Raw genomic sequence first — 15,426 nt, forward strand, 5'->3', positions numbered from 1 at the left:
AGAGATATCGAGAACAGCAGGGCAGAAAGATAATTTTAAGTGCTCACTTTCTGTTTAAAGTGTGTCTTTGTGTAGTGCTAGATGTGTGTGAGCTAGATGTGTTTTGTGCACCAAAGATTATATGTGACAAAGGGAGAAAATTACAAAGATAGGGAGAGTCAAGGGAAAGTGAAAAATTATATGCAAATCATATCTGCACTTTCTGGTTTTCTTTCAAATTTTTAAAGGGTCAAAGCTGTTTTTTGGACAAAAGATGAAAAAAATAAAAAAATAAAAAATCTGGGAGCAGGAAAAGGCAGGGGTAATCTTCAGAAAAGGGAAACAAGCAAAAAAAGAGTGAGTAAAAAAGATAGTGTGCAAGAAAAGAGGAATACTCCGTCAGTCACTATGGGGGTTTTGTATTCTCAACATGTTGAGCGAACATAAACTGGTATCATTAATTACCAGCAATATTTTGACATGTTTTGCTACAGACTGCTTGTGAAGGCCAATTCCAGTTTTACGGTTGTGACATTTGCAGTCACAATGTGAAATGTAGCTTCTGAGAGAAAGTCCTAATTATAGCATACCATTTGTGTGCACTTTTCTAAACCCCAGCAGATTCCATTGTAGATTTTCTTTCCCATTTTAAGGGAAATTAACTCGCATTATGAACTAAACTTTATTGTTTGTAGTTCCTCTGTGACTTGAAATGCACTATCTAGAGGTGACAGTATCTACAGAATGAAAATTTGGTTCTCCATAGGACAGAATATTTTTTTGTGATTATTGTCTTTTTAGGAAAATATGGACATAATTCTGAAAGCGGTGTTTAAAGAACAGATGATGAAAAAATGAAAATTGTCATAACCCTCATGTTGTTTCAAACCTGTATGACTTGCTTTCTTCTGTGGAACACACACACACACACACACACACACACAAACACACACACAAACACAAACACACACACACACACACACACATAAAATGCAGTGGAAGTCAATAGGAGCCAAAAATGTTTGGTTATCAACATTCTTTAAAATATCTTCTTCTTTTGACGCAAGTTGCCAAAAGTCAGAGCCAGTCTGCAGATTTTGGCCTGCTAGAGTTGACAGATTTCAGAGAAAATCAAGTAGTTTATGATGGGCACAGATTCAGATTTTTTTTAGCTTTAGACTACGATTCCATCCAGTCAGAGCATATCAAACATGCATGCTATTTTGAGGTGAATTTAGAACATATATTGTTTCATTTGTCATGCGTCTCCTAGCAACAAGGCTCATGTTTTGAGTTTGTTGTGTTCAGAGCAACTTTAAAGTCTAGTATTAAGTGACCTTCAGTTTTTTTAGTGTATGATGCCCAGTTTTGCATAAATGTAAATATAAGCATCTCAAAGTGTGATATATATATATATATTGCAGTTTCACCAGATGACTTAAATAGCTCTATTTGGAAAGAATTAATCATTATAGAATAATTTGGATGATTTTGTAGGGGAGTAAATCTGCATAGAAAATAATAAAGAAATCACAAGAAATAAATAGTGCTTTAGCTTATGTTTAACAGTCTAGCCTAGTTAGAGAAATGTAATAATCAAATGTAAAATAACACTGCATAGTCTTTACTGTATAAATAAATGGGATTAATCTCATTTACTGTATGTGCACTCTGTGTGCACAAACAGAAAACAGCGTGCGGGTTCCAAATTGGGTTTTCTTTTGAGTCTTCTTGAGCTTAAATGGTTTAAAATCGATTGAATGTTTGAACTGACTGGATCTACAACAAGTGCAAATGATAAACTTCCACTCAATGATGGTTCAACTTTGCAATTAATCCGAGAATAACGTGCGTTTCGAACCTTGGTGCCGGTCTGTACTATCAACTATGATCCTTATACTTGACATCGCACATCCTGTGATGTGACTATCATGGTATCTGTCACGGAACATTACAGAGAAGTGGGTGGATCCAGATGTAGCAATGTTATAGTCAGGGCAATCCAACTTGTCGTCATCCATGCAAAGGTCAGAATTAAAGTAATCAGAATCGTAGTCATCCATGCAAGGGTCGAAATCCATTTTAATCAGTCCGATAACAAATACGCAAAATAAACAAGAAACAAAACAAGAACAGACTTGTAACAGACCTCAACATATTCAGACATTCAACAATGACTCCGTGACATGAACTGAAACAGACAGGGTATTTATACACAGACACTAACAATGTGATCGGGAACAGCTGAGTGCAATCACGAGTGATGGGAACAGACAAAGGATCATGGGAATTGTGGTTCCAGAGTGAATGGTGACAGGAAGGGAAAGAGACCTCTAGTGGACACCCGGGGAAACACAAACCAGACACTGTGACATAACCCCCGCTCTACGGAGCGGTTAGCAAACGCTCCAAGACAAGAAACAAAAACCAACAAAAGTCCAGGAGGGAGGTGGAACGGTGGAGGATCAGGGGGAGGGATGGAGGGCCAGGACCATGGAAGGGAACGGAAACAGGGGGTGACGGTTTAGCCGGCGGCCAGGGCGAAGCAGATAGTCCGTCGGGTTGCCAGGGCGAAACAGACGACCCATCGGGCAGCCAGGGCGGAGCGGACAGTTCATCGGGCGGCCGGGGCGGAGACGACCTTTCAGGCGGCCAGGGCGGAGCAGATAGTCCATCGGGCGGCCAGGGTGGAGACGACCCTTCAGGTGGCCAGGGCGGAGCAGATAGTCCATCGGGCTGCCAGGGCGGAGACAATCCTTCAGGCGGCCACGGCGGAGACAACTCCTCGGGCGGCCACGGCGGAGACGACCCATCGTGCGGCCACGGCGGAGACGACCCTTCGGGTGGCCACGGTGGAGACGACCCCTCGGGCGGCCACGGCGGAGACGACCCCTCGGCGGCCATGGAACAGGACCCGGTTCAGGAACAGACACCGGCTCGGGAACAGACACCGGCTCAGGAACAGACACCGGCTCGGGAACAGATACGGACACCGGCTCGGGAACAGATACGGACACCGGCTCGGGAACAGACACTGGCTCAGGAACAGACACCGACTCGACGATGGCCATCTTGTCAGGGGACACAGGCTCGGCGGCGGCTATCTTGTCTGGAAACACTGGCTCGGCAGATGCGACCTGAACAATCTCTGGATCGGCAGACGCGACCTGAACAATCTCTGGATCGGCAGACGCGACCTGAACAATCTCTGGAATCGGCAGACGCGACCTGAACAATCTCTGGATCGGCAGACGCGACCTGAACAATCTCTGGATCGGCAGACGCGACCTGAACAGTCTCTGGATCGTCAGACGGGACCTGAACAGTCTCTGGATCGGCAGACCTGCTGTGTCTCCTCCAAGCACGCAGTACAGCTACTGCATAAAAGAGGAAGACAGCCTTCCTTGCCGTGGCAGGGCTGATGGTGGGTATCTCCGGGACGATCTCTGGGATGACAGCGGGCTGCACGGGGACAACCTCCGGGATGACAGCGGGCTGCACGAGGACGATCTCCGGGATGACAGCGGGCTGCACGGAGACGATCTCCGGGACGACAGCGGGCTGCACGGAGACGACCTCCGGGACGACAGCGGGCTGCACGGGGACGATCTCTGGGACGACAGAGAGAAGGGAAGTCTTGCTACTCCTCCGTCGTTTCTTATGGCGAGGTGCAGGCTCTGTGCTGAACAGGACCCGCGGCAAAGGGTGCTCTGGGCTGAGCATCACCGGCCCATGGTCGAAGAAAGACCGGAGTGGAGACTGGGTCCGGGGCTCACCTCTAATACTTCCTCCCCTGCCGGCACGAGTCCCTGAAAATCTGGCCAAACAGGTTCCCCTAAAAGACTCTCTATCATCAATGGAAGGGGGTTTAGGGGATTTGAGCGCCATGGCCTCCTCATTCTGGCGGGCCAATAAAGCAAAGCCCTGAAAAATGTTCAGGCTACTGGATCCATTAGTTGACGGAGTCATTCTGTCACGGGACATTACAGAGAAGTGGGTGGATCCAGATGTAGCAATGTTATAGTCAGGGCAATCCAACTCGTCGTCATCCATGCAAAGGTCAGAATTAAAGTAATCAGAATCGTAGTCATCCATGCAAGGGTCGAAATCCATTTTAATCAGTCCGATAACAAATACGCAAAATAAACAAGAAACAAAACAAGAACAGACTTGTAACAGACCTCAGATGTGTAGCGTGACATTCAACAATGACTCCATGACATGAACTGAAACAGACAGGGTATTTATACACAGACACTAACAATGTGATAGGGAACAGCTGAGTGCAATCACGAGTGATGGGAACAGACAAAGGATCATGGGAATTGTGGTTCCAGAGTGAATGGTGACAGGAAGGGAAAGAGACCTCTAGTCTAGTGGACACCCGGGGAAACACAAACCAGACACTGTGACAGGTATCGATGTTAAAATTATATGTAGTGCAGCCCTGCACGTTATGTAAACATAGTAAAAACAAATTACAAACAGTGTGTGGGAGGCAGTGTGCCTATAAATTCAATTACATTTCCTATTGATATTTTTAAATTCAAGACTATGTCCGGTATAAATAGGCACATAGACATATAACCATGTCTGTAGCCAATTTAGTGGCTACATTTAACAACTTTAATAAATAAACAAATACAAAATGAAAGTAAAGACGGCGGCCCCTCACGGACGACTGCCGCCACATATTAAAAACATAACATAAAGTATACTCCAGGCCTGGTCCTCTCTCGTCCTTCACTGTCGTCGCTCCTCCTTTTATGCTTCCGCTCCTCCGTGAGAGATATGAGACCGGTGCGTTGCGCAGGTGTCGCTCATTATCAATCACGCCACCGCCTCGCGCTGTTCTCTCACGGCCCTCTGCCTCGCACTGCTTGCCACAATGATTCTGGTAGATACTTATTGATAAGATAAAGTAAAATTATTTTGGAACCATCATGCGTATCTGGTAAATGTTGTTTTATCGGTGCGCACCTCGTGTGGTCGATAAATAGACAATAAAATTGTGTAAGATTATAGTAGAAAGAATTAATACAATAAAATTGAGACCTAAATGAGGTTACGCTCCTTGAGGAAACACTTCATTATCCCATGGTAAGGTTGACATTTGCTTGGAATTGCACTTAACCAAAAATCAGTAAATTTACATGAGCGGGTTATAATGATGATGATTATAATAAGACAGCCTAATTGCTCCCTTGTATCTGGGTCCATTTCTTTTCTAATTGCAATCTATGCTTCTTTTTGAAACATGCTCATTATGGTGAGAAGTCAGTTCATTAATGCGCTTTCATCAGACCAGTGAACCGAGCTCGGTGTCTTTTTAGGATGAAATTGTTTAAATGGAGCTGATTACATACTGTGGAATATGCTACGGCACCAGAAGCAAACAAAGATGGAAATGCATACACACAATTGTGCTGTGTACTTACATGCATTCCCCGACCACTTAAAACATCACTATCATCCTTTTGTCTTGCAGTCCTGTTTGATGTTTTGTGGAGAGCTGGTTGTACAAATACACCCGATCTCTAAAACAAGAGAGAAGTGAGTGGGGAGAGAAGGGACATAGCTGGAATGGCATAGCTAGAATCTGTCTCTTTGATGAGTCACTTTCATCTGCCTCACAAAGACCTCTGCCTCTCTCCTCTGATGCTTCTTGACTTTTTGTTTTATATATCCCCTTAAACAAATGTAATTTTCACATTCCTTTCTTTGCTCCAGTATTTTATACAGAGATAAATTAAATGTCATGTGAACTACATGTGCTGTTTCATGTCAGCATCTTTGCATATTGTTTTCCAAAGGCCACAACATGTACAATGTATTTACAATGATAATGATGTATGTGCCATGACAGTAAAACCTATAAAAACAACTTCATACCTCAAATAGGTTTTAATGACTTAAAACAAAATTATTCATTCTTTCATTTAAATAATTATTTAATAATAACAATAATAAATAATGTAACCTTGATTTTGCTTGTTTTTTTAAAGGACCTTAAACAAAACCAGTTAAATTAATAATATTTCATCGTTGTTGTTGTTGTTGTTGTTGTTGTTGTTGTTGTTTTTTCAGTCTTTAACTGTTGCAATGATTTGTAAAGCTTATGACACAGATAACACATGCTGAGTAAACTAATTCAAAACCATTCAAAACCAACTGAAGGCTTAAAGGAGCTTCTTTTACATCTTTTAAATCCCCGAAGATTTTGTGAAAATGTTTCTTTATCTGTGTGCATTTGTAAGTAAAACGTGTAGATTCGTAATTAATGCCAAGCTCCCTGATGTCTTAAGCTTACCAAGAAACCGCTTTTAATTAACTGAGAAAAAGCATTTGTGCTATAAGATCTTTGAAGCCACCTGTTGAACGCTCCATAACCTTTCTTGTACTGTAACACTGTAATGAACTGTGATTCCCTTTATAATGCCCAGTAATCCTGATAAGCACTTTCATAAACAACACTGTGCAAAATGCAACACTGTACGTTTTGTTGTAGCATGTTATTTTTCTTTATTAAATTCATATACAGAATATTTTTTGTTTGCTACCACATCAACATGGGCGGCTACAGGAGGGCTTTCCAGGGCTTAAGCCCCAAATGTTTTTAGTAAAGCCCCAAATGTTTTTATTATTATTATTGCCTTATGTTTCCCACAAAGTTTTCAATCCCAGTAATTTTGTCACAAATAAAATCATTCAAAGCTGCAATCTGCTCTGGGAATCAGGGGTATTTGTAAATGTAGTTTATTCTGCAGAAAAATGAAAGCTCATTTAAATTATTGATCAAGCCTTCTGTTGTGCAGACAACCCCAAAGAAATGTATCGTTCTTGCAAAACCTGCAAACTTTAGAAGGTCCAGCAGCTATTTTTCTGAGGAGAGTCCATTTTAACAGCCTGCTAAAGGATTATTTCACTTTCAAAAAAAATTTTTGCTGATAATTTACTCAGCCCGATGTCATCCAAGATATCCATCTCTTTCTTTCTTCAGTCGAAAAAAAATATATACGTTTTTTGAGGAAAACATTCCAGGATTTTTCTTCACAGAATGGAAGAACATCACACTCTTCAGAAACAATCACAGAATATTACAGAGCTCATGTTTTAAAGAAAAGCACACATGTGGAATGAACCTGTTTCGGAACCTGGTGTGTTAAGCCAAGTTTTCTCCCTTAGTTCGATTCGTTAAGGCATATGTGAACATGGCAATCGCGCTCGGATCCGCACCAAAACAACCGCTCGAGACCACCTGAACGAGGTTGAGTTGTATACAGACAGTCACAGAGTGCCACAAACAAACAGCAGCCACCTTTTACAGTTCCTCCTGAACCAAAAGAACGAGCTTATGCTGCGTTCTCACCATGTCGTAAAGACAATTAAGAGATGGCAACCCATGACGCTCTACTCTGAGCTGTTTTCGTCTACACTATCAATGCCAAAATGAATCTGCAGCAGTCAGGTGGTATAAGTTAGTTGTTTACGTCCATTATTATTGTAATGTTATGTGCTTTGAGGCATAAGGTTATTTAACTACTTCTCTCGTCTTATGACGCTTTGCGTTCATGTGTTTTGGAGGAGACGTGGCTTTGGAGGGCGCTCCTAAGAGAGGGTGGGATCTTATGCTTTCAAAGCTAGCTTGCTATTGCTAGCCACTCCAAAATTGTCTACCCTACCTTTAATGTGTGCAGCATTCTCTCCTGTTGCCCCCAGATTGTGTTCACACATCTGTTTAACTCGACCCCCACTCCTCAAACCAACCTTTACATGCATACACACATTAAATAGTGTGGCGTCACAATGAATATGAGGGCCACAGGCCCCTATCAGTGCTTTCATCTCAGCTCTTCTCTTTTATTCCTTTCATCTTCATTCTGACTGAGCTCCCCCTCGCTCCACCATCAAGTCTGAAATATGAAAAGTGCAATCTCGAATGTTGTAGATTTCACTCTCTTTTTTCAGCCTAGTCATATGTCAGTCTGAAGAGAGGCATTATAATGGCTTTGAAGAACCCTGTTTTTTTCTGACACTTAGAGAGGAGAACAGAACAAGCTATTTATTTCTCTTTTCATTCTTTTTTTCCCCCCAAACCACATGTCCTTTACCTTATCGCTGACGCACAGAGTCCTAGCGCTGGGTTCCTCAGCATGGCACAGGATTTGCTCTGACTACCATTAGCTTTAATCTGTACAACCATGGGCAAACCAGCACACAAACACCCTTGGTGGCTTGCAGGTCTTCGCCTTCCCAGCGTTTGAGCTCACAGACGGCCGCTTACAGTCATGGACAGGAAAAGTCAAGCCCCAGATGACCCTTCAGCCAAAAATGAGATAAACCGAGATGATGTTCTTTGCAGGAACTGCGTCAAATCCTGTCGCAAATATCACCCTCGAGGGGTTTCAAGCTTTGAAAGGTTTCAGAGGGAAATGTTTTTTTTTTTTTTTTTGATCAGGGTTCTTCAACTTATAAGGCCAAAGACCCCCTGTTGGGTATTGTTTAAAACTAGTTGTTGCATTTTAAGCGTGGTCTATGGTAGCAGGTAACACTTCAGAATACTGTTCTGTCATTAATGAATAACTACACAGGAACAAATGAGTAACGCAATATTAACACTCTAGTAACTACTATTAACTAACAAGAAACTCTGATTAATGTATTGGTAGTAATAGTGCTTAGTCGAATGTAGTTAATTCTATTATCTAATCAATGACTACTATTTTTTTTTTCATACCTCCCAGAGGACTACTAAGAACTACTATATACAGGTTCATTAATGAATATGAATAATGGATAATGTATAATTAATTCTAAAGTGAAGATCATGGTTACCCACTAGGTATTGTTAAGTGGTAACACTTTACAATAATGTCCTATTTGTTATTGTAAGTTAATTCATAACTGACACATAACTAACACAGTTTAATACGTTTGTTACAGTATTTATTTTTTTATATTATCATTCTATTTTATCTACATACAACTGTTCATTGTTAGTTCATGTTGGCTCAGGTCCATTAAATAATGTTAAGATACAACCATTGATTTTAACAATGTTAAGTTCAACATTTCCTAATATATTAACTAAGATTAATGAATGCTTTAGAAGTATTTTTCATTATTAGTCCATGTTAACTAATGTAGTTAACTAATGTTAAGAAATGGAACCTTGTTGTAAAGTGTTACCATTTAACTTTATTTATTTATTTTATTTTTTATTTTAATGCATATTTTAATTCATTTCAGACAATAATTGGCAGATCTCCTGCCATACACTGCAGACCACCTGCTTGAGACCTCGGTCATTAAGCAACACATCGCCTCCGCTGGCCTTCCTCTTTCCTGTACATGGAACTAATTTCATCATCCTCCAACCCTACATGTGCATAGAGAGGAGATGTAATGCATGCAAGATTGGAACATAACTCAGCACTATATGATTCATTATGAATATGTAAGGGAGATAAGTGTATAATTTCAGACCTTGCTGTGAATCGCCACTGGGATTCGAGATGTAAGCCACTTCACAGCAGTGCTTCCACAGTACACAGCTCGACATGCTATAAGCATAATATGCTTTCACACAAACATAATTTGCACACAAACATGCTGTCTGATATAGAACACTCATGAGACGTACTAAAAGCTGTTTTACCCAGTATATTAAGGTCTCAGCTTTTTTTTTTTTTTTTTTTTTTTTTTTAAATCTTTTAATTCAGACTTTTTTTCTCGCTAGCATTCTTAGAGCTGAGGGAGTGGTGGATATCACTTGTGCTTTGCTTATGGTCTTGTTACAACTCTTGTGTTCACATACCATATAAACTTTTAAGCAATAATACACATGCTGTTGCTGTTGTTCCGAATATAAACACAATATCTCTAGTTACACTAAAAAAAATTCCACCCCAAACTTTTGAATGGTAAACTATTTTTGAAAGAAGTTTCTTATGCTCACCAAGACTGCCTTTATGTGATCAAATACAGTAAAAACAGTAATATTGTCAAATATTATTACAAAATAAAATATTCAGCAGCCATTTCTCCAGTCTTCAGTGTCACATGATCCTTCAGAAATCATTTTAATATGCTGATTTGGTATTCAAGAAACATTTTTTATTATTATCAACGTTGAAATCAGCTGCTCTGTTTGGTATTTTTTATATAAATATTGTGATATTTTTTTTCAGGGTTCAAAAGAACAGCATTTATTTGAAATAGAAATCTTGTCCGAGCAGCATGCCTGTGGTGTTCCTGAATGAATTAGTGTATTGGTTGAGCAAATGATTCAATTACTTACTCAAAGACAGTCACTTGGCACCACCTACTGGTATAACGATGTAACCTGCAGAAAGAGTCACTGAAGTGATGACTTTCATCATCTGTGTGGAACGAGCAAACACAGACAAGCAGATATACAACAAAAACACTATCATTTAAATGAGTCAAAAACATGAGGTAGAGGGACTTGAATTGTTGAATCAATTTTTATTTGTTCATTTATATGAACCATCCAAACAAATTGATTCACTGGAAAGAATCAGACTTCCCAACGCTGCATATGTGAGAGCAAGGAACATTTAGTTGTGTGTGTTTGAATGTTATCAGTTCAGATTAAAACGGAATCTGGTAATGCTACACCGCACTGCTTGTTACTAGAAAAGCTACATTACTTTGAAAACAGCTACTTTCAATCTATTGAAAAATGAAGGAAAGCGTGGCTACTTTTTTTCTGTAATTTCTCCTCAGCATTGGTTTGGAAACAAACTCATTGCATACAGTAACACCACACACACAAACCCATGGTTCTCTTCGCTCCCAGTAGAGTCTCTTGTCAAGGCTGTTTCTTGTATAATTGGGGCAGATCTATTTCAAGTGGATACTGTTACACAGTTATGAGAGAATACAGTGGTGAGAACAAAGATGAAAAGTGGAGTGCAGTTGAGTGAAGCTATTTGAGGGAGGCAAGACTTGTCCTCACTCATTCTCCCCTCTCGCAGGGAGCCCCACGCAGCCCATGCGAAAGATTACTCATTTCCAGCCTCACCTCACTTTTCTCCTTTCATTAGTCTGGCCCATTTAGACAGCCAGAGAGGTGCAGAGCCCCTCGGCTGCATGGAGTCGTAATTATTACTGACATGCTCAGCCTGCCCCGCCTCCCCGCTGACCTAAACTAGAGTGTGGTGGGGAGGGTCGACTCTACCCGTCACACTGTATGACCGGAAGCCGATCTCAGTACTGACATCTTATTTGTTTCACCTAATCAGACTGTGGGTGGCACTTCACAAAAGGTGGCAAACAGGGAGCAAAGGGGCATAATTAGTTATTTTGCCTTCCCCTCCCTACAAAAGAGACTGTTGTCAGGTACATTAGAAGGGTCACTTCCATTTCATCAATGTTTTAGGTTCAAAACGCGCTGTTTTGTTGTTTTCTGGCCTGCTCAGCTAACAATATTTTGTTTCCCAGAACGTTCTGGGAATGTTCGTGTTTGGTTCTCAGAACGTTCCCAGAACATTCTCTCTCTGTTTTCTTTACGCAAATGGAATGTTCCCTTTAGGTTTGGAGAGTGTTCTCCTCAAGTCCCCGAAGAGTACATAATTGGTAAATAATGATAGTGTTTTGTTTCTATTTTAAATTTTTTTCACATATTAAAATCTTATCCAAACATACATTAATATAATATTATAGGTTCAAATCTTCTTGTTTTCTGGCTTTAAAAAATCTACGTTTTTATACTGGGCACGTTTGCTGTGGTCCGTGTCTGACCGCGATTGTTCCCAACGCCCCCCGCAGTGTTGGTCTGGTTTCACTCTCAACTTGATTCTATCAAACCCTGGTGCATTTCAGTGCCTTGGTGCGCACCCGAGTTCACCTGATAGCTTTCACATTACCAAATTTTCATGCAAACCGTTGCCCGTTCTGAACTAAACTGCCAGTGTGAAAACGACCTTGTTGTTTGGTTCTAAGAGCGTTTCCAGAATAGACTTCCTAATGTTCTCTGTTGGCTAGCCAGGGAATGTTTTTTGCACATAAAGGTGCAGCATGTAATATTGACAGCTAGTGGTTGAAATAGGTACTCCAGTTCAAATTCTAAATATTGGAGAGGGTTGTTTCTCCCGCCCCCTCCTCCTCAGACTCGATGCTCACACTGATTTCCACGAGCCTTACATTGTAAGTTGTTGAGTTGAGTTTATCAGAGTTTTAATATGCCTCTGGACATGAAGCTTTTTAGATGGATGCTGAGGCTTTTTAGGTTTGGTAGAATCTGCGATCTCTGATCTAGTTTGTTTGCTGGCTTCCGTGGCTACAATACACTGTGTTTTCCGCCAAATGGCAACCCAGGGTATTGAAATAGTATTGGGTAATTCGGCAGTGGGCAGAATGACACAGACCAATACAAAAAAAGACATTCTGACACAAAACTTTTGTGGTTAGATGTTGTCTGAATGAGTGATAATCTTTGTGATCATTAAGATACATGCATTAGAGAATACTCAGCGGCAAAAACAGGTCTTCATCTTTAGATGAAGAGAAGAAATATTCTCACTGATGCACACAGGTGCTCAGATTTGCTGTGAATCATACTCTTGAGTATCTGACGCTTCTATCCACATCATTTTTTAATTCAAAGTGTGTAAATTATAAATTGATGCTGTCCGTATACAGTACCAATTAAAAGGTTGGGAACACCCAAAATAGCAAAACAAAACAAAAATTTTGAATTGATTATATTATAGTATATTATATTATATTATATTATAATATACACATTACCATTCAGAAGTTTGGGGTTAGTAAGAATTGTTTTTTTGTCTCTATGGTCACCAAGGCTTCATTTATTTGATAACAATACAGTAAATATTACAGTAGTCATATACAGAAATATTGTGAAATTTTATTACAGTTTACAATAAAGTTTTTTTGTTTGTTTTTTTATGGCAAAGCAGAATTTTCAGAAGCCATTACTCCAGTCTTCAGTGTCACATGATCCTTCTAATATGCAGATTTGGTGCTGAAGAAACATTTCTTATCATTATTAATGTTGAAAACAGTTACGCTGCTTAACATTTTTGTGGAAACCATGATAGGCCTATTTTTCTTTGATGAATAGAGAGGTCAATATAAACAACATTAATTTCAGGGTTTTTTTACATTATAAATGTCTTTACTGTCACTTGTGATCAATTTAATGCAGCCTTGCTAAATAAAAGTATTCATTTCTTTTCAAATAAAATGTTACTGACCCCAAACATGCATAGAGTTCATCTGGTCATCTGTTTATAGTATCAGTACATATACCAAATATTTAATCTGTCTGACCCGTTGAAAGTTCTGACTTCAGATAAGTGTAAGTGTACTGTATGTAAGTGTTACTGTCATGAATTATTCACTGTACTTTATTTTAGTTGAAAGTGTATGGCATTGGCAAAACTGGCTCTTGATGCATTTTGTCACATCAGCACTGTGTGACTAAGTGAATTAGATCCAAACACCATCCAGGAAGATTGAAAATGGTCAGTGACAGCTGGCCTTTCTAGATAGATAATTTATCTGTCAATCATCTCTGCAATTATACCAGCATTCAGTCAGATGTGGGAGTGTAGAGTCAGACGAACTCATTGCTGCCTCTGAGCCTCCTTCTGAAAAGAATGTAAGCCCACCTCCAACGAGGGAGGACAGGGGCCTTTGTTTAATTCACGCTACACTTCACACAGCTTTTCCCAGGCCTGGCACTTGCATGAAGAGCTGGGCGTGCTTGCTGTAACCTTGGCCTTTTGAGTTCATAATTCATTCTGCCCAACCAGAACATGAATGACACAACTGACTCATCATGATGAAATAATGAGACACTCTAAATGAAAACTCTTTTGGAATTAATTCATGAGGCCTTGCATCCCCTGCACACCAGTTTCTGATTAAATAAATTGAGATAAATTGACAGTGACAATGAGGGGATTAAATATTAAATGCACATTGACTGACAGCCTTGAACTTAAGGATGCTGATTTGCACTGCCTTCTTGCAAAAAAAAATAAAAAAAAAATAAAAAATAAGATTGTTGCTGGAATATCTTAAAGGTCCCGTTTTTCCTGTGTTTTTGAAGCTTTGATTGTGTTTACAGTGTGCAATATAACATGTGTTCATGTTTCGCGTGTAAAAAAACACAGTATTTTTCACACAATTTACTTATCTGTATACCGCTGTTTTCACTGTCCTAAAAACGGGCTGATGACTTCCTTGTTCTATGAAGTCCCTCCTTCAGAAACACGTAACGAGTTCTGATTGTGCCAGCGGTTCCTGGGTTGTGATTCGACAGCAGCTTAGCGCACGTTGCCCGGAAAGGTCACGCCTCTTACCATAACGTGGAGATGCATGCGCTCAGTGTTATTGTAAACATGTCTTTAATATTACCTTATCAATTTGAGCCGGAATCAGACCCGGAGAACATAGATGAAGAGGATCGATTAGAACCTGTTCAAGCACGACTTTTGCAGGATGTTTCACAATGGTAAGCTGTTTATTTAGTAGTTGTCATACTTTTACGTTTGGCTGTTACCTTGAATTGGTTAAATTAAACTGTTATAAAAGCTTGTGGTATATGGTTTTGTCCGTCTGTCGAATTAACGATGGTGTTGTTGAATTTTTTTAATAAGTGCATTGTTTATTCCTACCTTAGTTACATGTGAGCACGAGTTTTGATAAGTAATATGTTTTATAGGTGTACATGTGGTAACTGTGACAAAATGCCAGGTTGAAAACATCTGCTGCAAAGAAATACAAAAAGTACTGTAACACCTCCTAATTAAATCATTTTTTGTTGTGTATAGTTCTTTTGAAATTGTTTTCATCCAAACAACTTTATGTAAATAAACTCAAATATATATTTCATCACAGCCGGATGAAAACGCTAAATTTTCCAAATTGACAGAGTGTGTTAAGATATAAAAGATTGGATGACGCGTAATTTTCTTTTATTAAATCCAGACAAGACAGAGGTAATACTTATCGGTTCAAAAATCCGCCCACAAAACCTCGCACAATACAACTTTAACATCATAGGATGTCCTGTTACTTTATCCTCTACAGTAAAAGACCTGGGTGTTATACTCGAATGCAACCTGTCTTTTGAAAATCATATTTCATATGTTACAAAAACAGCCTTTTTCCACCTTAGAAACATTGCTAAGCTACGTAATATGCTATCAGTTTCTGATGCAGAAAAGTTCGTTCATGCATTCATGACCTCGAGACTGGATTACTGTAATGCTTTATTAGCTGGTTGTCCTGCATCCTCAATAAACAAGCTACAGTTAGTCCAAAATGCCGCCGCTAGAGTTCTTACGAGATCAAGAAAATATGATCATATAACACCGATTTTATCATCACTGCATTGGTTACCTATAAAGCTCCGTATTATAAGATATTGCTACTGACTTATAAAGCCCT

At 39.9% G+C, this 15,426-nt stretch overlaps 1 protein-coding gene across 5 annotated transcripts in view; it reads left to right on the forward strand.

The window, feature by feature from the left end:
- Nucleotides 1–15,426, forward strand: part of grid2 (glutamate receptor, ionotropic, delta 2) — a 438,477-nt gene that overhangs the window by 347,987 nt on the left and 75,064 nt on the right. The gene's annotated exons all lie outside the window — the stretch shown is intronic.

This window comes from Leuciscus leuciscus (assembly GCF_965113295.1).
Source record: "Leuciscus leuciscus genome assembly, chromosome: 13".
NCBI lineage: Eukaryota > Metazoa > Chordata > Actinopteri > Cypriniformes > Leuciscidae > Leuciscus > Leuciscus leuciscus.